Source organism: Balaenoptera physalus (assembly GCF_965194825.1).
Source record: "Balaenoptera physalus genome assembly, chromosome: X".
Classification (NCBI taxonomy): Eukaryota; Metazoa; Chordata; class Mammalia; order Artiodactyla; family Balaenopteridae; genus Balaenoptera; species Balaenoptera physalus.
Window position 1 is genome coordinate 36,463,314 of NC_138903.1, and position 23,444 is coordinate 36,486,757.

The window sequence follows — 23,444 nt, forward strand, 5'->3', positions numbered from 1 at the left end:
ACCAGTATCGGAACCTTAGCTTTTACTCTGAGTAAAATAGGGAGTCACTGCAAGGCTTTGAGTAAAGGAGTGATATGATCCGACTTAGGTTTTATTTCATTATTTTTTAATTTAATTTTTTTATTGGAGTATAGTTTATTTACAATGTTGTGTTAGTTTCAGGGGTACAGCAAAGTGATTCAGTTATACATATATCCATTCTTTTTCAGATTCTTTTCCCTTATAGCTTATTACATAATATTGAGTAGAGTTCCCTGTGCTATATAGTAGGTCCCTGTTGATTATCTATTTTATATATAATAGTGTGTATATGTTAATCCCAAACTCCTAATTTATCCCTCCCCCCCACCTTTCCCCTTTGGTAACCGTTAAGTTTGTTCTCAAAGTCTGTGAGTCTATTTATGTTTTGTAAGTAAGTTCATTTGTATAATTTTTTTAGACTCCACATATAAGTGATATTGTATGATATTTGTCTTTCTCTGTCTGACTTACTTCACTCAGTATGACAATCTCTAAGTCCATCCATGTTGCTGCAAATGGCATTATTTCATTCTTTTTTATGGCTGAGTAATATTCCACTGTATATATGTACCACATCTTCTTTATCCATTCGTCTGTCGATGGACATTTAGGTTGTTTCCATGTCTTGGCTATTGTAAATAGTGCTGTAATGAACATTGGGGTGCATATATCTTTTCAAATCATGGTTTTCTCCGGATATATGCCCAGGAGTGGGATTGCTGGATCATATGATAATTCTATTTTTAGTTTTTTAAGGAACCTCCATATTGTTCTCCATAGTGGTTATACCAATTTACATTCCCACCAATGGTGTAGGAGGGTTCCCTTTTCCCCACACCCTCTCCAGCATTTATTGTTTGTAGATTTTTTGATGATGGCCATTCTGACTAGTGTGAGGTGATACCTCATTGTAGTTTTGATTTACATTTCTCTAATAATTAGTGATGTTGAGCATCTTTTCATGTGCTTTGTGGCCATCTCTGTCTTCTTTGGAGAAATGTTTATTTAGACCTTCTGCCCTTTTTTTAATTTCTTTTTTTAAAAATTTATTTTATTTATTTTTGGCTGCGTTGGATTTTCATTGCTACGTGCGGGCTTTCTCTAGGTGCAGCGAGCGGGGGCTACTCTTCGTTGTGGTGCATGGGCTTCTCATTGCGGTGGCTTCCCTTGTTGTGGAGCATGGGCTCTAGGTGCACGGGCTTCAGCAGTTGTGGCACGTGGGCTCAGTAGTTGTGGCTTTTAGGCTCTAGAGCGCAGAGTCAGTAGTTGTGGCGCACGGGCTTAGTTGCTCCTCAGCATGTGGGATCTTCCCAGACCAGGGGTCGAACCTGTGTCCCCTGCATTGGCAGGCAGATTCCTAACCACTGTGCCACCAGGGAAGTCCTTCTGCCCATTTTTTGATTGGGTTTTTTTTTTTTTAAATATAGAGCTACATGAGCTGTTTGTATATTTTAGAGATTAATCCCTTGTTGGTTGCTTTGTTTGCAAATATTTTCTCTCATTCCGTGGGTTGTATTTTCATTCTGATTATGGTTTCCTTTGCTGTGCAAAAGCTTTTAAGTTTAATTAGGTCCCATTTGTTTATTTTTGTTTTTATTTTTATTACTCTAGGAGGTGGATCCAAAAAGACATTGCTGCGATTTATGTCAAAGACTGTTTTGCCTATGTTTTCCTCTAAGAGTTTTATAGTATCTGGCCTTACATTTAGGTCTTTAATCCATTTTGAGTTTATTTTTGTGTATGTGTTAGAGAATGTTCTAATTTCATTCTTTTACATGTAGCTGTCCAGTTTTCCCAGCACCACTTATTGAAGAGACTGTCTTTTCTCCACTGTATAGTCTTGCCTCCTTTGTCATAGATTAATTGACCATAAGTGCATGGGTTTATTTCTGGGCTTTCAATCCTGTTCCATTGATCTATATTTCTGGTTTTGTGCCTGTACCATACTGTTTTGATGACTGTAGCTTTGTAGTATAGTCTGAAGTCAGGGAGCCTGATTCCTCCAGCTCCATTTTTCTTCAGGATTGCTTTGGCTATTCAGGGTCTTTTGTGTGTCCATACAAACTTTAAAATTTTTTGTTCTTGTTCTATGAAAAATGCCATTGGTAATTTGATAGGGATTGCATTGAATCTGCAGATTGCCTTGGGTAGTATAGTCATTTTGACAATACTGATTCTTCCAATCCAAGAACATGGTATATCTTTCCATCTGTTTGTGTCATCTTAGATTTCTTTCATCAATGTCTTATAGTTTTCAGAGTACAGGTCTTTTGCCTCCTTAGGTAGGTTTAATCCTAGATATTTCATTCTCGACTTAGGTTTTAAAAGGATCACCTTTATAATACACACTTTCCAAAATTCTCATGCAAGACAAAAAGGGAATAAGCCATACTAAATTTCAGTATTGAGTTTCTAATACGTGCTAAGCATTGTAGGTCCCATTTGCTAGGAGTCTAGAGGCTCTTCAGTTAAGGAACTCACTGTGTGTGTGTGTGTGTGTGGGGGGGTGTCCTGTTAGAGATATGAAACAAATTCAATTATAACGCCAAGGGAAGAAGCACAGAGGTGATGGGAGGAGTCAAGAAAGGCCTTCTCAAAGGATGATGGAACTGGGTTCTGAAGGCTGAATAAGAGTTTTCCAGGTTGGACAAAGGGGCAAAGGTCATTCCAGCAAAGGAAATAACCCATGGAATGGAATGGAGGCTTGAAAGAGCAGAGAACTATAAGTAATTCAGGGAATGAGCGCATGTTTTACTGTGGTATGTGCCAGAGGGAATGGGCAGAGATGAAGTTGAAGAGAGAAAGGGGAGAGACAGAGTGAAGGAAAAGAAATGCCTACCTCTTTTTCCGTGGCAGCTGAAGATGTGTTCTCTGCCCAGGTTTCACATGTCAACAACAAAAGTATCTGGTTTCCGAGATTTCACCTGACCAAGTCTGATGTGTTCTCTGTGCTATGTTTTGTCCTAGTTTGAGTTGAATTTTTTTTCACTTTTATGTTTTTATTTATCAAAACTTGCATAAACCTGACCTCATTCACCAGCAAAAAACATACAACCAGGACACACACACAGAAGCAGACACTGAGTGCAAGGATTTTATTTGGGAGGTGATCCCCCACATGGAGGGATTATGGCAGGGTCCAGGAAGGACACACCCAGACTTACACGGTGAGGCTTGGTGACAGTAGAGGGGATCCTTTTGGTCTCTGAGTGTCCAGTTCATTCTACTATGGCTGCATCACTTCAGTTGGACTGTGTCATGGTGCTGGTCAGCTAGAAGGACATGGGTTTGAGTCCTGCCTTTCCTGGGGCTGTGTGACCTCAGACAGAGGACTTTTCCTAAGCCTCAGTTTCCTTTTCTGTTTAAACAAATGGGAAGAGTAATAGGGCAGGGGCGGGCACGCAGTGAGGTCATGTGAGTCTCGTGCTTAGTGCAGGGCCTGGCAGATGGATGGTATGTGCTCAGTCAGTGGGTGCCATTGTCATTATGATCCATTTCTGGGAATTCCTCTGTGGGTGAGTGTCTAGGTGGCAACTTATGCACCTACAGTCAAGGTTACGAGCCTACTTGGTGCCCATTTCTGTGCTAAGATTTGGGGACGGAGTATGGTAGTGGATGCCATAATATACTGCCCAGGTTCCCCTTTAAGAAAGCACTTTCTGGGACTTCCCTGGTGGTCCAGTGGTGAAGAATCCGCCTTCCAATGCAGGGGAGGTGGGTTTGATCCCCGGTCAGGGAAGTAAGATCCCACATGCCGCCATGCAACTAAGCACCTGCGCCACAACTACTGAGCTTGTGCGCCTCAACGAGAGAGCCTGCGTGCCGCAAACTACAGAGCCCACGCGCCCTGGAGACCGCGCACCACAACTAGAGAGAGAGAACCCGCGCACCACAACTAGAGAGAGAGAACCCGCGCGCCACAACTAGAGAGAGAGAACCCGCGCGCCACAACTAGAGAGAGAGAACCCGCGTGCCACAACTAGAGAGAAGTCCACGCACTACAACGAAGAGCCCGTGCACCGCAATGAAAGACTGCACCTCAGCGAAGATCCCGTGTGCCGCAGCTAAGACCCGAGGCAGCCAAAAATAAATAAAATAAATAAATAATAAATAAATCTTAAAAAAAAAAAAAAAGAAACCACTTGCTGTCCTGGTTTGTGGAGTGCTTTCAGGGGCCCCCTCTGGCTATTAGCACCTTCAGGGGTGCCTCAGCTACAGAGAGTGCCTCGGTCAAAGTCATGCCCTTCCAGTGACCTTTTAATATAGGGATATAGAGTCCTAGGCACCTAGGCCCACCTCTGGACTACTCTGTGGAAGGCTGAGTAATGCCCCACAGCCTCCCAAGATGTCCACGTCCTAGTTCTGGGAATCTGTGAACACGTGTGTCACCTCACATGGCAAAAGGGACTGTGCAGATGTGATTAAATTAGGGATCTGGAGATGGAGAGATGATCCAGGCGGACCCAATGTAATGACAAGGGGCCTTATAAGAGGGGGCCAAGAGGATCAGAGTCGCAGAAGGAGATGGGACAGAAGCAGAGGTCAGAGTGATGTGCCTGCTGCCTCTGAGGTTGAAGGTAGCACCCAGGGCCAAGGGGTGCAGGTGGCCTCTGGAAACTAGAAAAAGCAAAGAAACGGATTCACCCCTGAGGCCTCCAGAAGGAACGCAGTTCGGTCAACACCTGGATTTTGGATTTCTGATCTCTTAAACTATAAGAGAATAAATGTGCGGTGGTGGAAGGCAGCAAGTTTGGGGGAATTTGCCCCAGCAGCAGTAGGAAACTAGTACAGCTCTGAAGGTGGGTCCAGCTCCAGCGCTCCCTGGAGCTGAGGGCCCGGAGGCTGCTGCCAGGTCTCCCTCTGCCCAGTCCGGCTCTCCTCCCGCCCTTCCACAAGGGTTGGTGCCACGGGCGCTCCCTGATAAGCATCCTGCATCTTATTAAAGTCCACCTGAGAGTCCACTTCCTAGGAAACCCAAACTGCCGCAGCTGGCGCGCGCACACACATATTTCACAGCTTTACTGGGGACAATTTCAAACACACACAAAAACAGCAAGAATAATATAGTGATCTTCCATGATCTCATGGCCCAGCTCAGGTAATTGCCAACTCGTCGCCAATCTTATTTGATCTCTATGGGAATGGTCATTTACAGGGAAAAGTGCAGCTCCCGCCCTGGAGACCCTCCCGGTGTGGGTGGGGACTTCAGAGGGTGCAGACATCTCTTAGGCCAAGAGAACTCCAGGCAGCAGTCCCCAGGTCAGCGAGTATGGGGCCAGGGGCGCAGAGAAGCAGCCTTGGAGAAAGGCAGGGAAGAAGAGAGCCGGCCAGAGCCGGCAGGGCAGGCCACGTCTTAAAGGGTGGGTCCTAGGTCATGGGTAAACTCGCCTAAAGGGTCCCAAGTCCGGGCAGGAGGCAGGTGATGTGTGAAGGGACCGTGGTAGGCAGCACTTGGATAAAGTAGACATCACTTGCCTTTGTGTTACACTCCATTGTCTTTCTAATCTTTCCTTTTTTTTTTTGAAATAGGCCTCTACCTGCTTCTATATGACTCTTAATAAATAACAGTGCAAGAATAGTGCCAGGTGCTGGGCCGAGCACTTTACACAGGTCATCTCACGAATCTGCCCAACAACCCTAGGAGGCAGATACTATTTTTATCCCCATCTCACTGAGACTCAGTGAAGTTAAGGCCACTTGGCCAAGGTCCCGTGGATGGTGTATTAGTTTCCTAGGGCTGCTATAACAAATTACCACAGACCGAGTGGCTTACGACAATAGAAACAGAGTCACTCACAGTCCTACAGGCCAGCAGTTTGAAATCAAGGTGTTGGCTAGGCTGCGCTCCCTCCAAAGGCTCTAGGGAAGGATCTTTCCTTGCCTCTTCCTGCTTCTGGTGGCCCCGGGCATCCCTTGGCTTGTGGCCACATCACTCCAATCTCTGCCTCTGTCTTCACATGGCCTTTTTTCCTCTTCATGTATCTTCTCTGTGTGTCTCTTATCAGGACACTTGTCACCGGATCCAGGGTCCACTTGGATAATCCAAGATCCCGTCTCAAGATCCTTACTTTAAATATGTCTGCAAACACCCTGTTTCCAAATAAGCTCCCATTCCCAGGTTCCAGGGGTTAACACGTAGACATAGCTTTTTGGAGGCCAGCATTCAACCCACTACACATGGGAAGAGGGGGACCAGGGCCCTGAACCTAAGAAAAAGGATCTTCTGTCCCTGGAATGTGATACAATCTTGCCAAGAAGAGCTGGACCAGTAGGAACCCCCTGGTCCTGGTTTTACAGCGTGGCCATAAGGTCTTTGACACTCCTCCCATGGAAAGGTGGTGTCACTGCCCCTCACCTTGAACCTGAATGGGCTTGTGACTCACTTGTCACCAGAAGAATGTGGCGTGACTTCCAATGGTGCCTCCGAAAAGGCAATGTGTAGTGTCTGCCTTTTTTGTGGAAACATTTGCTTTTGGAGCCCTGAGACCGCCATGCTGGGGGGAAGCCCAGGCCACATGGAGAGGTCCCACGTAGGTGTTCTGACCAGCAGCTCTAGCTGAGACAGCTGACAGCCAGCACCCCGTGCCTCCAGATGATTCCAGCCCCCAGCTCTCCAGTCACCCCCAGCCACGGAGTCTTCCCTGCTGAGGCCCCAGAAATCATGGAGCAAAGAAAAGCTGTCCCTGCTGTCCCTGTGTGAATTCCCAACCCACAGAATTTGAAGATAATAAAATGGCTATTTTATGCTACTAAGTTTGGGGGTGGTTTGTCACACAGCAATAGTAATCAGGACACCCCCTCCTTGTCTAGAGAAAGCCCCAAATCGGAGGTTAGCAGTTCCTGAGAAATAGGTCTGATTCAGAGGAGAGACAAAGGGAATATATCCTGTGTGAACCGGCACCCCTGCCCCAATTCCCAGTGGTTCTGTGATGAGAGATGGAGGGGGGGCGGGGGGAGCACAGAAAATAGAAACAGCTCCTTTCAGCACAAGAAACCGCCCCTCCCCAAAACCCGCTCGCAGACAGAGCTGTAGGGCCTGAGGCTGCAGCCAGGCCTCCCCGCAGCTGCCGTCCTCCCCAGCCTCCGCCAGGGCAAGGCTCCTGAAGGCGGGCTACGGGGGAGCCCGGAGGCACTTACAATTGCCCGCGCAGCTGCGGCTGCAGCAGGGCCCCCGACCACAGCCCTCCCCGGGCCCTGACCGCACGGCCCCAGGGGCCCAGCCTACCCTAGCCCAAGGGGCTGGTTGCTTCTCCAGCCGTGCCTTTGCCAGGGCCCTGGGTCTGTCTGCAGCCCTGGCTGCCAATTATAGCGCAGGCCCATTCATTTGCTGCATTGGATCTTGGGATTTTGTCATTTGCTATGCGGAGGTTTTCTTTCTGACTAATTTGTTTACCAGGTTTAATTCTTCAATCATGTTTTCATTTTAAGAGATTTCAGGGTAATTATGAACTTTGAATAAATCCATCTGAGGCACCAAAGTGCGCTCGGCTCCGCTCTGCTAGGGCCCGCCATTCCATTGCTACACTTGAGATTTGGTGTGAATAGGACTTTTCCTGCCCAACCCACCCCCAGTGCCGGCAATTGAAAACAGCTGGGCCTCTAGGAGCCAAGGTCAGGATTGGAGAAAAAGCCACAGCTGAAAACCACACTGGAGTTGGGGAGAGATGGAAGCAGGCTGGTGTGTGAGTGAGGCTCCAGAACCTGTGAGAATCTGGCCCCTCTCCACCTGCCTCACCCAGGCTGCTCCCCCCCGCTCCCCGGGAATGTGGCAGAGGGACCCGAGGCCCCGGGCTGCCCCAGCATTGCCAGCTGAGTTTGTCAAAGCAGGGTGCAGTGATACCTGGGAGAGGACCAGACCCAGAGGCCAGAGGCCGGGGCCCTAGCTCCAGCCACGTAGTCCCTGAGCAGTGGGGCCGTAGGCAAAGTTTCTGAGACCTCAGGAGGAAAACAGAAGTAGATCGAGGGGGATGATGACAATTCCTGTTCCCTCTACTTTGCAGGCTTGTCACGAAGGAGCTGATGTAAGAAGCGACATTTTGTAAGCTGTGTCACTTGGCACAGTTGTGAGGTGGTGATGGTGTGGAACAGAATCTCGTGGTCATATCAGCAGGGTCACACTGGTAGTCTGGGGTGATGTGACACCCAAACAACGGCTATAAAGGCAGGAAAGGCCACCGGGCCCCTAGATGTCTTGACTCCGTCACCGTTTCACAATCAGTGTGTCCTGGCTCCTGGGTGTGCAGGGATGGTCTCTGTGGAGTGCGTGAGCCTATGAATTGCGACTCCGAATCTCAGTTCCAGCCTCAGCACCTTATCGATGCCACACAGGAGGACTTCTTGCATCCCACGTCTTATCAGCATCAACAAATGAGGGTTGCCTAATTTGCATATCCATACCAAGCCTACAGCCAGCCCAGCAGGGTGGGTAGTGCAGTGTGTGCAGTAATCACAACTACGATCAATGGATTAGGCTTAGCTAATTTACATGCAGCCAATCACAGCCAAGGTATGAACAGCAGAGCTGCTGGGGGAACGAATCACACGAAGGGAATTCTCCACCGCAGAGTGTAAGTGCCTGAGCTTCCCCAGCTGGATGGCTCTCACTCCCAGCCCAGGGGAGAGGCCGTGGGGGACTTGGAATTTGCTCTGACAGGGATCCGGTGCTGGATCCCATCCACGGTGACAGCCTAAGTTGCCGAGGGCGAGAGGAAGGGAGTGGCCGTACCGTAGTACTGTTTGGGTTCTCTCAGAAGCAAGCCTGAGACAAAGATTCAAGGGCAGGAAGCAGCAGCAGGGGCATGCAGGTATGCGGGAAGACAGTTAATAAAGGATGCACAAGCGAGCCAGGTACCTCTGTGGGCAACCGTTCTAGGCTGAATTGTGCCCTGCACAAATTCATATGTTGACATCCTAACCCCCAGGACCTCCGAATGTGACTGTATTTGGAGATAGGATCTTTAACAAGGTGATTAAAGTAAAATGAGGTCATTAAGGATGAGGCCTGATCCAATCTGACTGGTATCCGTGGGACAGACACAGACAACCGTGTGAAGACACGGTGGGAGGGGAGGGCAGTGAGGAAGCTGGGGGATTCATCCACCAACTTGCATCGGTCATTCACTGGGGGCTCTTTCCAGGGGGGGGGGCGCCACTGATTCCCACACCCCCAGTCTGCCCGGGGACAGGCAGAGCAGCATTGGTGATCAGTAGAAGCCCCTGCGTGAAGAAACTCAGGGATTGCCATTTGAAAGTTGGGCCTGGATACAATAAGCGGTAAGAGTGAGGGGACTTGTGGGCAGCGACAGTGATGGTGACATCTCCTGCATAGGCCTATGAGATGACTAATAGGCTATCTTAGGTACCCGCCTAGGCACTAAGCTACTATGGCCTTTAACCTCTGCCCTAAAGGAAATTGTGTGTGTATGTGGCATGTGTGTTCATAGGAAGGTTTAGTTAGAATATATATTTTTATATTGGATTATCCGTGTAATACTGTATGACCCTGTAATAAATAGTTTGCAAAGGTGACCTCTGGTTAGTTTCCATTCCGAAGCCAGAGTGGGGAATGGGCATGTAACACAGCTCACTGTGGTCTTGGATCCTTGTAGCTTCTGTGGCCTCCCTCGTGAGACCGGCAGCACTTCGGTGCCTCTTGCTAATTTTAGACTTGTGTACTGGGCTCAGCTAGGATGAGGGTGTTTTGAGTCAGGCTTCTTGGTTTCAAGCAACTGAAACTAATGCTACCCAACTTCAGTAGTAAAGGGATTTCTGGAAGGTGTGAGGTGGTCGACCTGCTTGACAGAAGGGGATAGGACTGGTAACCAAGAATACTCTGGTGGGTGCGGGGAATGTGTGTGTGTGACTTGCTAGCACCCACCCCTACCTCCACCAGCCTCCGTAGGGCACTGTCACTGCTAGACCTTTGAGGTTGCCACCATGGTGTCATTGTCTCTGCCTCTTTACGACATTCCTTTGAGATTCAGTTGGGGCTCTCTGGGACAGTGGGATTTCTTTTTCTTTCTTTTTTTTTTTTTTAATATGTGATCTTTTGTTGTTGTTTTGTCTTTATATTTTTGGCTGCATCGGGTCTTCGTTGCGGCATGCGGGATCTTTCATTGCGGCGTGGGCTCTTCGTTGTGGCGCGTGGGCTTCTCTCTAGTTGTGGCGTGGGGATTTTCTCTCTCTAGTTGTGGCACATGAGTTCCAGAGCGCGTGGGCTCTGTAGTTTGCGGCACATGGGCTCTCTCATTGAGGCGCGCGAGCTCAGTAACTGTAGTGCGTGGGCTCAGTTGCCCCGCGGGATGTGGGATCTTAGTTACCCCACCAGGGATCGAACCTGCATCCCCTGCATTGGAGGGCGGATTCTTTACCACTGGACCACCAGGGAAGTCCCAGGGCAGTGGGATTTCTTACACATCAGCCCAGGGCTTCCAAGAAAAGAGAACCAGACAGAAGCTGTATCGCCTTTTATGACCTAGTGTTGGAAATCACGCAGCGTCACTTCTGCCATATTCTATTCATCCCATGCGAGTCTGAAAAGCCAGTCCATATTCCAGGGAAGGAATTAGCCTCCTCCACCCTTTGATGAGAGGACTGTCAAAGAATTTGGGGACATGTTTTAAAACCACCACAGTGGGCTAGGAGATGGCAAACAGCCACTTGGCTTGACAGTTTGGACCAACACATTTTTCCTTCTCGATTTTCTATTCGGCTGCTTGTTTCCCATGATGCAGAAAGGCCTGGCTCAAACTCCAGGCAGCATGTTAGTAACTAACATGCTTGCACTTCGTGGGCTGGACCCACTGACTCCAGTTCATCCTGCTTCATCATTATGCCTGGAGAGCTCATTCCAACTGAAATTTGACTATTGGTTTTTAATTTTGGTGCCATTTTTCATGCTGATGGCTCTTCTGGCTGACAATGAATTACCCTGGGTGCAAATTAAATACAATAGAATTGCTAATCAGGCCATTAGAATATGCTGACAGGAGGAAATCTACAAGTTGTCAGATCTGGGTGGGCTCTCCCCTTGCCTTTGGGACAGAATTCTCTTGATTTCAAATGGACCTCTGCATGGAACGGGTTCAGATATTGGAAACAGACACCTGCAGGCAGCTGGAGGGGCTGAGCGAGTGGCTGCAAGGCCTGCAAGCCTACACTGGTTCGGCTGGTTCTCTCTGCAGGAAAAGTCTTGTCCTGTAAGTACACAGGGGATCGCGCTGTGGGGATCTGTCTCTGGGGATCACTGTCTAATGTTCCATACACTCTTCTCATGCAAGAAAGTGTTGAGATTTAATTCTCCACCTTCAGGCCCACAAGGAAGGCACCAAATGTCTGGCAAAATGAACAGTGTTTTCAGATTTCTAAATTTAGACGGAAGGTGAGAATGCGCCAGCGGTTTTCCTCTTGTGTCTAATTCTGAGCGAAGATAGAAAGACTCTTATCCGTGGGAGACTTCGCGTCGCGTGGTCAGTCCCAGTTTCTCTGTATTTTTTTTTTTAATCCCTACAAAACTGACTGAGAGAAATAGATTCAGGAGCTACCTCCTAAGGGTGCAGTGCTTGATGCCGAATAGTGGTTCTGTAAATCGGGAGACGTTAGACCTTCAGAGGAGATAGAATTATGGTCTTCAGGGGTGAAGATGTGAACCCGGATGCTGTGCAATGATGTTGTTTGGGGAGGGGAAATGTGTTGGAGATCATTTATAAGTGAGAGGAGGACCCCACTGCTTCAATAATAGCTAACACTTATTGAACCCTGCCTACTGTATCTGGTCACTTGAAATGCATTTAATCTTCACAACAGCCCTCTGCGGTGTAGATTATGATAATCACCCCCATTTAAACGATAGCAATCTTGAGGTTAGGTAACTTTTCCAAGGTCACCCAACAAGTTTTGTACTTAATCCAGTGTTACTAGATTGGGTTCGGCTGCCAGAGACAGTGGGGGGCGGGGGAGAAAAGAGTGGCTTAAACAAGAAAGATATTCTTTCTTAGAAAAACAACATATGGTCTCTGCCTTGGGTTGCTGGATAAAATACAGGACACCAATTAAACTGGAATTCCAGATTAACAATTTTTTTAGTTTAAGTATGTCCTGTGCCATATTAAATAATTAACTAACATAGTACAATTAAAGTATTGAAATTTTTCAATTGAATAAAAATTAAGTAAAAATAAAATATTTTTATCTACTCAATCGGGCAACCCTATCTCCACCTCTTGGTTCAAGATGGCTGTGTGCGCTCCAGCCTTTAGGACCACACTTCAGGCAGCAGGAGGGAGGAGGGTTAAAGAAGGGTCTCGCTCCCTTTAAAGACACTTCATGGAAGTCAGTACCCAAACTACTGCTCACCTCACATTGGCCACACATGGCTTTTAGCGAGGCTGGGAAATATGGCTTTTATTCTGGGCAGCCATGGGCACAGCTGACAGTCAGAGCTTCTGTATTAAGAAAAATGGATATCAGGGGTCAACTCAGTGTCTGCCACAGCTGGGATTTAAACCCAATCAGAATGGCTTTCGAGTCCTGGGGCTTAGTCACCCCGATGTCCTGCTTCTTCTCCACTTCAGCAAAGAAAGGGTGCGTGTTTCACACAGCCCTCCTCAAATCCTTTCCTTGATTTCTGGGTGCCTCTTCCCTGACTTCTCTGTACTTTTGCTGCTAACAGACGGCACGTGCAACACTCTTCAGAGGTCTGCCTTCCGGTTACCGGAGCCACTCAGTCCGCGCCTGGGAATTGGGATGGCACTTCGCCAATGACTCATTGCGCGGGAGTCTGCAAGCCCAGCTCCCTTGGCTGGAGTTGGGAAAAAGACTAAAGTGTAATTTACACTCAAGAGCCCTGGCGGGGTCAGGCCAAGTGTGCGCCCTTGCTCGACTGCTTTCCTTTCCTTGTCCTGCTTTCCTCACTCTCTTAACTGGTCTCTCCTGGAAGCACTGCCTTCATAAATCACTTGCACACAAATCCTGTCACAGTGTCTTCGTGGCCTAAGATAAGGGTTTACCCTGGAAAATATAAATAGGAAATGGGACAGCACTTTTGAAGACAAAGCAGTTCTGTTGTCATGTGCCCCTCTGTGATGAAGAAGCCAAAGTGACTCGCAAAGCCCTTGAGGTTGAATTAGGTCACACCCCAGCCTTACCGGCAAATCCTGAGCTGTGACAACTTATACAAAGTTGGACTTTTAATATTTGTTCCAATCTTCCTCCAAGCTGTATGTTTTTTTAGGGAGTGTGTATTAGTCAGGGTTTGGTTGGGAAAATAGCACTTGGTGCTTCAAATAGGAAGGGATTTAATACTGGAGATCAGGTGCTAACAAAACAATTGGAAGAGTTGGAAGAGCCAAGGTCCAGGAAAGCTGATACCAGCTCTCAGATTGCTTCAAACTTCCAGAGCGTCAGAGAGTACAGTGAATTGCATGCTGGTGCAGGACCAAGGTAGGTGATTCTCAGAGACGTGCCTGGAGGTGGCCATGAAAATTTCCACTTGCTGTACGCTTTGTGTCTGCCTGCTGTTGCTGGAGGAACAATAATTATGGCTTCTTGCCTCTCTTTAGCCTTTCAAGTCGTGTGCAAATACAATAGCTCCTCATTACAGATTTCCCCTGCTATCTGAAAGTAGAGTGTTCCTGCGAAACCTTTTGTAAGCCAAAATGGCGTAAAGCAAAGAAGCAATTACCTTAGGACACATCTTGCTAACAGGTGCACAAAATAAATGGAGATAAATAAAACGCAGATGCTCACAGACACAGGTGCAAGCTATGGTGGCTTGATGCTGAGGGTAGTTCCCAGGGAAGGAGCTTGGCGGGACCACTCTTGCTGCTTGGGATGCGCGCTGCCTCTATAACAGCTTGCTGCAAAACAAACACTGAACGCTATTTTCGCTTTTCACCTTTATTTGAAAAAGCGAAAATCCTCTTCGAATTTCTCAGGGTTAGTGAAAACAGGTACTAATACAGGTCTTTAGTAAAAGTGAAGTGGCATAAAGCGAACTGTAGAAAATCAAGGAATACCTGTATTTGTGGATTCCCTATTTGCAAATTTGCCTTCTCACTAAAATTTATTTGTAACCGCAAAGTAAATACTCATGGCACAGTCATGGTCATTCATGGGCTTGTGCAGAGGGGTGAAAAACTTGAGTCATCCAAAGTGCCCATTCCCAGCTGAGGTTGAACATGGTGATGCTCTGCTTTTTTGTTTTGGCTCTCCTACTATAAATAAGTGTCTTTTTCGTGGTCTGTTTAGTGCCATGTTTTTCACATTTTTGAGCTTTTTGTTGGTGACTCTGCTGTTTAAGGTAACCCCCAAGTGTAGTGCTGAAGAGGCTGGCATGAGAAATTTGTGTGGTAGATAAGCTTCACTCATTTTGGAAAATTCTTGGCCATTATTTTTTCAAATATTTCTCCTGCCCCGTTCTCTCTCTTCTCCTAGGATTCCTATTACATATATGTTACACTGATATTCTCCCACAGCATTGTGATGCTCTGTTCTGTTTTTTTCTCCTACAATTTTTTTCTCAGTGTTTCAGTTTGGGTAATTTCCATTGACCTATCTTCGAATTTTCTGATTCTTTCCTTAGCTGTGTCAAGTCTCCTGCTGAGCCATTAAAGGCACAGTAATGTTTTTCATTTCCAGTACTTCCATTGATTCTTTTTTTTTCTAATACTTAATCTACTCAGACATTGTTAACCCAACACAAGTATGCATTTAAGGAAAGTTTTTTTTTTTTTTTTGGCCGGGCGCTGCTGTGCAGCATGCAGGATCTTAGTTCCCCAACCAGGGATCTAACCTGTGTCCCCTGCAGTGGAAGTGCAGAGTCTTAACCGCTGGGCCGCCAGGGAAGTCCCACCATTTGATTCTTTCTTATAGTTTTATTCTCTCTGATGAAATTACCCATCTGATCTTGCATGTTGTTGTACTTTTTTCACTAAGGCCAGTGTCCAGTGGCTTCCACCCCAGGCAAACAGGTGCTCACATCTTGTCTCACCTTGGAGGCACCCGTGTTTTCTTAGCATTCAGGTCACTTGGTTGCTCTGTGACCTCAGCTCTCTGATGAGTTTAAGAAAAGTTGTGATTTTCAGATTGTCCAGATTTTTGTTGTTGTTACTAGTGTGCTATTTCCAACATTCTGTATCCTAAGCAGACTGCTTTTTTGGTTTTTTTTTTATGGAAGAGAGATGCTTCTATAGGAAAAGTGCAAGAATTAATGTTTTGTTAAATTCCTGGTTTCTTTCAGATCCCTGATATATGCATATATAACCAAACCAAGGCACCAGTATTTACATGGTGGAATTCAAAAGAAAATTCTCAGTCTCTGTAAGACTAGCTTATAAGCAGTGGTAAATGGTGTAAATGACTGATCAAACTTAATATATTACCCCCTGTTATCGACTGAATTATGTCCTCCCAAAATTCATATGTTGAAACCCCCCAATGTGACTGTATTTGGAGATAGGGCCTTTAAAGAGGCGATTAAGTTTAAATAAAGTGTAAGGATGGAGCCCTAATCCAATCTGACTGGTGTCCTTAGAAGAGGAAGAGACACCAGGGATGTGTGAGCACAGAGGTAAGGATTTTGGTCACCAATTACAATGTATGGGTTTTTTTTCCCACACCACCAATTAATTCTGGGACACCAGCTGGGTGTCCTACCATTCAACTCAATTCTGACACTATCTACCCAGAGATAGCATCAGATTCCACAGGTTAAGGGCTCAGTCCTACAAGACTTCCTGCCCTACCCCCTTAATTTTAGACTGCATTCACAAGCCCAGGTTATCACCTGTGCTTCTGACTGACAGGCTACAGATTGGAGGTTCCAGCGACCCCCTCCTTGGGTTCAGTTAATTTGCTAGAGTGGCTCACAGAGCTCAGGTTACTGGTTTATTACAAAGGATATTAAAGGATACAAATCAACAACCAGATGAAGAGGAGATACACAGGGCGAGGTCCTGAACAAAGGAGCTTCTGTCCTCTTGGAGTTTGGGGCCCAGCACGGCGGGCAAGTGGAAACATTCTGGTTCACCAACCTGAAAGTCCTCCAAATCCCATCCTTTTGGGTCTTTATGGAGGCTTCACTATGTACGCACTATTGATTAAATCATTGGCCATTGGCAACCGATTAACCCTCCAGCCTCTCTCCCCTTCCCGGAAGTTGGGGTAAGGGGAGGGACTGAAAGTTCCAATCCTCAGATCATATGGTTGGGTCCCCTGGCAACCGGCCCTCATCCTCAGGTTACCTGTGTGCTTTCCAAAAGTCACCTCATTAACATAACAAAAGATGCCTTTATTGCTCTCAACATTTAGGAAACTCCAATAGTTTTAGGAGCTCTGTGCCAGAAACAGGGATGAAGACCAAATATATATTTATTTTAGATCACAATATCACAAGAGGAAGGACCAAGTGTGGACATGATGAGAAGGTGGCCATCTGTAAGCCAAGGAGAGAGGTCTCAAGAAAAACCAACCCTGCCAGCTTCTTGATCTTGGCCTTGCGACTCCAGAACGGTGAGAAAATAAGTTTCTGTTGTTTAGGCCACCCAGTCGGTGGTATTATCTTAAGGCAACTCAAGTAGACTAGTACACCCCCAATTGCAGGTGTGGTAGATTGTTTTTTTTTAATTTATTTTTTATTTTTAAATTTTTAAAATTGAAGTATAGTTGATTTACAATGTTGTGTTAGTTCAGGTGTATAGCAAAGTGATTCAGTTATATATATATGTGTATGTGTGTATATATATTGATATATTCTTCTTCAGATTCTTTTCCCTTATAGCTTATTGCAAAATATTGAGTATAGTTCTCTGTGCTATACAGTAGGTCCTTGTTGGTTATCTATTTTGTATATAGGAGTGTGTATCTGATAATCCAAAACTCCTAATTTATCCCTACCTGCCCTTCCCCTTTGATAACCTTAAGTTTGTTTTCTATGTCTGGGGGTCTATTTCTGTTTTGTATGTAAGTTCATTTGTATCATTGTCTTTTTTTAGATTCCACATATAAATATATCATGATATTTGTCTTTCTCTGTCTGACTCACTTCACTTAGTATGATAATCTCGAGGTCCATCCATGTTGCTGCAAATGGCATTATTCCATTCTTTTTCATGGCTGAGTAGTATTCCATTATATATGTGGACCACATCTTCTTTATCCATTCATCTGTTGACGGACATTTAGGTTGTTTCCATGTCCTGGCTGTTGTGAATAGTGCTGTGATGAGCATTGTGGTGTGTGTGTCTTTTTGTTTTTTAAAATTTATTTTATTTATTTATTATTTTTTTGGCTGTGTTGGGTCTTCATTGCTGTGCACGGGCTTTCTCTAGCTGTGGCGAGCGGGCTTCTCACTGCAGTGGCTTCTCTTGTTGAGGAGCACGGGCTCTAGGCACGCGGGCTTCAGTAGTTGTGGCTCGCGGGCTCTAGAGCGCAGGCTCAGTAGTTGTGGCGCACGGGCTTAGTTGCTCTGTGGCATGTGGGATCTTCCTAGACCAGGGCTCGAACCTGTGTCCCATGCATTGGCAGGTGGATTCTTAACCACTGCGCCAGCAGGGAAGCCCACGTGTGTCTTTTTGAATTATGGTTTTCTTTGGATATATGCCCAGGAGTGGGATTGCAGGATCATATGGTGGTAGATTCTAAAACACGGCTTCCAAAGAATCATGTCTCCCAGGGTTCACTTCCCTTTGCAAAGTATCTTTAGCTGCTTCCATCAAAAGGTGGAATTACCAGGCCTCAAGGGGACTTGTAGCTTCCATTTTGCTTGGGGAGGGATTTCCAGCTACCATGTAAAGCCCAGGCTATCCTGCTGGAGAGAGAAACCACTTGGAGGAGAACGAAGCCCCCAGACATATTAGTGACTCTTGCCAATACCATGAGAAGACAGAGGCCCAGACATCCTAGTGGGCCCTCAGGCATTTGATCCACCCCGGCTGAGCCATGTGGGTTCTCCAGCCGCAGCCAACATCGTGCAGAGCAGAGATGAGTCATACTCCCACCCCCCGCCCCCCGCCCCAAATTCCTGATCCAGAGAATCGTGAGAAAAAAAATGGTAGTTGTTTTAGGCTACTAAGTTTTGGGGTGGTTTTTTAGGTAGCAATAGCTAGCTAACACAGCAGAGACCTCCAGGTGCCCCACAATGTCCCTTCTTTTGTCCTCGTTAAAAAAAAAGCCTCATTTTTCAGCTAGATATATGACCACTAGAAATGAAAATTACATTTCTCAACTTTCCTTGCAGCTAGATACAGCCATATAATTAAGTTCTGGCCAATGGGCTATACATAGAAAGGGTGTATACAACGTCCAGGTAATGTCTATCTTTGAGGCCTTGATCTTTTTTTTTTTTTTAAGGAGGAGAGGAATTATTTCTTTTTTATTTTAAAAATTTTTTAAATTAATTTATTTTTTTGGCTGTGTTGGGTCTTTGTTGCTGCGCGGGGGCTTTTCTCTAGCTGCGGCGAGCGGGGGCTGCCGTTGCGGTGCGCGGGCCTCTCATTGGGTTGGCTCCTCTTGTTGCGGAGCACGGGCTCTAGGCGCGCGGGCTTCAGTAGTTGTGGCTCGCGGGGTCTGGAGCTCAGGTTCAGTAGCCATGGTGCACGGGCCCAGTTGCTCCGGGGCATGTGGGATCCTCCCGGACCAGGGCTCGAACCCGTGTCCCCTGCATTTGCAGGTGGACTCCCAACCACTGCGCCACCAGGGAAGCCCCTGAGGCCTTGATCTTAACAATACATCAGAGTCTACTGGAGACACCATTGCAATTGGAGAGACAGGAACACTTTGCACCATGACCATCTTTGCTTCCTACCTTATCTGAATGAGACATGGGTTGCTTTGGTGCCTGTTAGGAAAAAACAAGCGCAACAGCAACCAAAACAGCGTACTTTAGGCAAGGTATGAGGATCAAAAAGTCAATGGAGGAAAAAGGAGCTGAAAATGATACAGTGCGAGGATGTGGACAAAAGGGAACCCTCGTGCACTGTTGGTGGGAATGTAAATTAGTGCAGCCACTATGGAGAACAGCATGGGGGTTCCTCAAAAAACTAAAAGTAGAGCTACCATATGATGCAGCAATTCCACTTTTGGATATTTATCTGAAAAAAAATGAAAACGCTATTTTGAAAATTTATATGCAACCCCATGTTCACTGCAGCGTTATTTACAGTAGCCAACACATGGAAACGGCTTAAGTGTCTGTTGATGAATGAATGGATAAAGAAATTGTTAAATGGATACATTGTTATATACACACAATGGAATATTGCCCAGCCATTAAAAGAAGGAAATCTTGCCATTTGCAGCAACATGGATGGACCTTGAGGGCATTATGCTAAGTGAAATAAGTCAGAGAAAGACAAATACTGTATGATATCACTTATATGTGGGATTAAAACCAAAAACAAACCCAAGCTCATAGATACAGAGAACAGATTGGTGGTTGGCAGAGATGGGGGGTGGGGGAGGGCGAAATGGGTGAAGGGGGTCAAAAGGTACGAACTTCCAGTTATAAAATAAATAAATCATTACATCATGGGTATGTAATGTACAGTATGGTGGCTATAGTTAATAATACTGTACTGTATACTTGAAAGTTGCTAACAGAGTAAATCTTAAAAGTCCTCCTCCCAAGAAAAAAATTTTTTTTGTAATTGTGTTTGGTGATGGATGGTAACTAGACTTATTGTAGTGATCAGTTTGCAATATGTACAAATTTTGAATCATTATGTTGTATACATGAAACTAATATAATGTTATATGTCAATTATACTTCAATTAAAAAATTTTTGTTTAATATGACACAGGGAAATCCAATTGGAAAGATTACCTTTAACCTGCTAGCAATCTGCTAACATTTTGTGTGCCTTGAAAAAAATACGTGGTGGTGAATCTTCTCATTGAAAATGGATTTAAGTCAAGACTTTGGGGCCCTCTGTCTGACTTTGGTCCTGGAATGTTCTCAGGGTAATAACACAGACTTGGTACTTGCATCTCAATTACCCACTCACAGTTTATGCTTGTGATCTCGTGGTAAAACTTACAGACATCTCCTTGTTGTATCCTGGTTCCAAGTAAAAAGTCCTTCCAGGTGTGGTAGAAAGTTCAGAGGTATTGAATGGATTAAAACTCTGGGTGGGAACCTATGACTGGTATAGATGCCTCTCAAGGGCTCCTCATGCTGTTTGCCATTAAGCCTTGTGCATTCTTCATCTCTCTTGATTCTATTGCCTTCTCTTTCTCCATTGCCACCTCTCTGTTTTCAACCTTTGTAATTTCTCTCCTGGGCTCCCTGCCCTCAGTCCTGTCCCCTCAAATCTATTCTCTGCTCTGCAGCCACAGTGACTTCTCTAGAAAGTATATCAGATTCATGACCTACCTGTGCTTAAAATCCTAGCAAGTCTGCCTAATCCTTCCATAGGAAGTAGAAAGCCACATTCAGGCTCTGAATGATCTAGCACCAGTTTCTCTCCCTGCCTCATCCCCCTATTCTTCTTCTTTCACATGCTGGCTATGCTCCAGCTACACTGGATGACTTGAAAACTCCTGAAGCAGCCCATCTGTCACAGCCTCAGGGGCTGCTTCCCAGCCCCTTCTTCTAGGCCAACCCTTTGCTGCCTTTTGAGACTCAGTTCATGTGTTAGGCTACTTCCTTGAGGAGGCCTCTCAGATTAGGGACTTCTGTTTTGTGTTCCAAGCATGCCTCTGTCATTGAACTTGTCAGGCTGTGTTCTGATGGTCAGTCTTCCCCTCAATACTGTAAAGTGCTTGATGTGAGTGTAGCACCCACAGCCCGTGTTCCCTGCCCTGCCCCGCCCCATATCCTCTCAGCAATTACCATTTCTGTGCCCGGCAGCACAGGGCAGGCTGAAAGTGCCAGGGACTGACAATGGCTCCTGAGCACAGCTCTCAACCAATGAAAGATGGGAGCTAGTGTATAAATACCCCAATTCCCTTGCCCCTTGGGTGGGATAACGCTGAGACGTGTGCTGTACACCATCATCCTGAGTTTCCCCTGTGGTAGCCAGTAAAGCCCACCCTTCATTGACTGACTTCCCTTCCCTGTCTCACTTGTGCTGTTCCTTGAACCTCCCAAGTAAACCGTTTAGCTAGCACTCACCTCTTATCTCAGGATCTGCTTCTGAGGGAATATAAACCATGGTGGTACCTTGTCTTGTTTGAGTTATCTTTCCACAGCACCTAGTTTAATCCCTTGCATAGAGAAGGTCCTTGATAAAAACTTGTCGACTGGCCCACTCTGTCTAAATGAATAACAGAATTAAGTAATGGTTGGGAGTGATGCCGGAAACTCGGCCTCTGTGCACCGGTGCTAAATCAAATCTCGGAGACAGAGTTTTGGGTGAAGTAGAAAAGAATAGCTTTATTGCTTTGCCAGGCAAAGGGGGACACAGTGGCCTCGTGTGTGAGCCCTGAAAAACTGTGTGTCTGAACCCAGGAGGATTTGGTGAGGAGTTTTATAGCAATGGTTCAAGGGCAGGGTTGCTGGTAAGATTAGGGTGTGTGCAGGGCCTGCACTCCTTTAATCTGGCCTCAGGTAGTCCCTTGATGAGCTTCTCTGGTTCCTTTAATCTGGTCTCAGGTGGTCTCCTCTGGAATGAAGAATGCTAACATCTTCCATTTGTTGGGGGTTTTAGTTCTGTAAAGAGCTCAAAGAAATTGTTATGTGTATCCCTTGAGGCAGAACCAGAGCCCTGCTTTAATCGCTGCACTATTGTTTCTTTTTTTCTTTTTTCTTTTTTTTTTTTTAAAGACTTCTGCGGTAGGTTAGTTCTTTTTTTTTTTTTTTTTGTTTATTTATTTATGGCTGTGTTGGGTCTTCGTTTCTATGCGAGGGCTTTCTCTAGTTGCGGCAAGCGGGGGCCACTCTTCATCGCGGTGCGCGGGCCTCTCACTATCATGGCCTCTCTTGTTGCGGAGCACAGGCTCCAGACGCACAGGCTCAGTAGTTGTGGCTCACGGGCCTAGTTGCTCCGCGGCATGTGGGATCTTCCCAGACCAGGGCTCGAACCCGTGTCCGCTGCATTGGTAGGCAGATTCTCAACCACTGTGCCACCAGGGAAGCCCCTGCACTATTGTTTCTTGACTGCTTCTCCCTTGTCTCTGCATCCCGTCCCTTCCCTGATTAGCAACTGTTTGAATCTGCCCTTTGGGACTCAGGGAAGGTCATGGAGGCTGGAGTCTCTTCCCTACAAACAAGGAACGGGGGACACGGAAAGGCTTCCATGTCCAGGAGCCCCACAGGGTCCTGCTCAGTTTCAGGAGGACCACTCTTCTGGTATTATCCCCTATCCCTCTTGTGGTGGACACAGAGATGTGTGCCCAGATCCACCTTCAAGGAAGTTCTTGTTGCCCGTCCCTAGGTATGTGGGTATATGACGAGCAGACAGCCCCCAGCTGTCTCAGTACAGAGAGCCACCTTGCTGCAGGTCATGCCTTTCCCAGGCAGCCCACACCCGGTGACTGAGTACAAAGGTATGCTTTAGTAGAAAGTAGCCCGGTGGAGAGGTAGGGTAGGTGTTTTTATTCCCATTTTTCAGATGAGGACTCCAAAGTTTAGAAAAATACAGGGAATTGCCCAAGGTCACACAGCTTTGAAGTGGAAACTGTAAGTCAGAAGCCACTGGCAAGCACAGGGATGTCAGCAGATGACATCCCTCTGGGTGGGTCACGGGGATATGGGCTGCACAACATCTGCTCCAGGAATTATCTGGTATTTGGGTTCAGATGCTGAAGATCCCTGTTGACTATTTCCTGGGAACAGTAATGGCCCTCAGTACCTGAAGCTGAATTAAATATGTGAGATTTGCTCCGGAGTCATCTGCGCAGGTGAAATAGTTGAGGGGGAAAGGCTGAGAGAGGTTCAGGAGTGAGGGCTTGGAAGGGAGTGGTTGCTGGTGGAGGGCCCCCAGTGCTTGTGAAACAGGAGGGAAGGGGGCAGGGCACAACCTTTAAAAGAATGACAGCCATAGGACATGACAAAAACTGGTTAGAACCGGCTAGGTCCAAGATGGTGGAAGATTCGACTTCCAATGGACCTTGAGCCTCATTATATGCTCATTGTAATACATTAGCATATGCAAAATGACACACCCACAGGCACCAGGACAGTTCTGAGGCTGACCATAAAAGGCCAAAAAGTGGGCCTCTTCCCAGAAATAATTGGAATAATCCTCCCACTCATTAGCCTATGAACTTACCCAGCCCATAAACACCACCCCATATTCGGGGCTCTCTCGCCTTCTGAGATGGCCCACACTCGGTCTGTGGAATGTATTTCTCTCTAAATAAATCCACTTCTTACCTATCACTTTGTCTCCCACTGAATTCTTTCTGCGACGAGACATCAAAAATCCAGCTTTATTAAGTCCTGAGACCAGGTGTGCGATCTCAATGAAAAAACCATGGGTTCAAGT

At 46.4% G+C, this 23,444-nt stretch overlaps 1 protein-coding gene across 1 annotated transcript in view; it reads left to right on the forward strand.

Annotated features, from left to right (window-relative positions):
* LOC309652579 (uncharacterized protein) overlaps window positions 1–22,362 on the forward strand; it is a 118,471-nt gene extending 96,109 nt beyond the window's left edge. Inside the window, exon 3 of the transcript XR_014258784.1 lies at window positions 16,399–22,362. The gene's annotated coding sequence lies outside the window, so the exon portion shown is untranslated. The remainder of the gene's footprint in view (window positions 1–16,398) is intronic.
* Window positions 22,363–23,444: the final 1,082 nt, after the last annotated feature.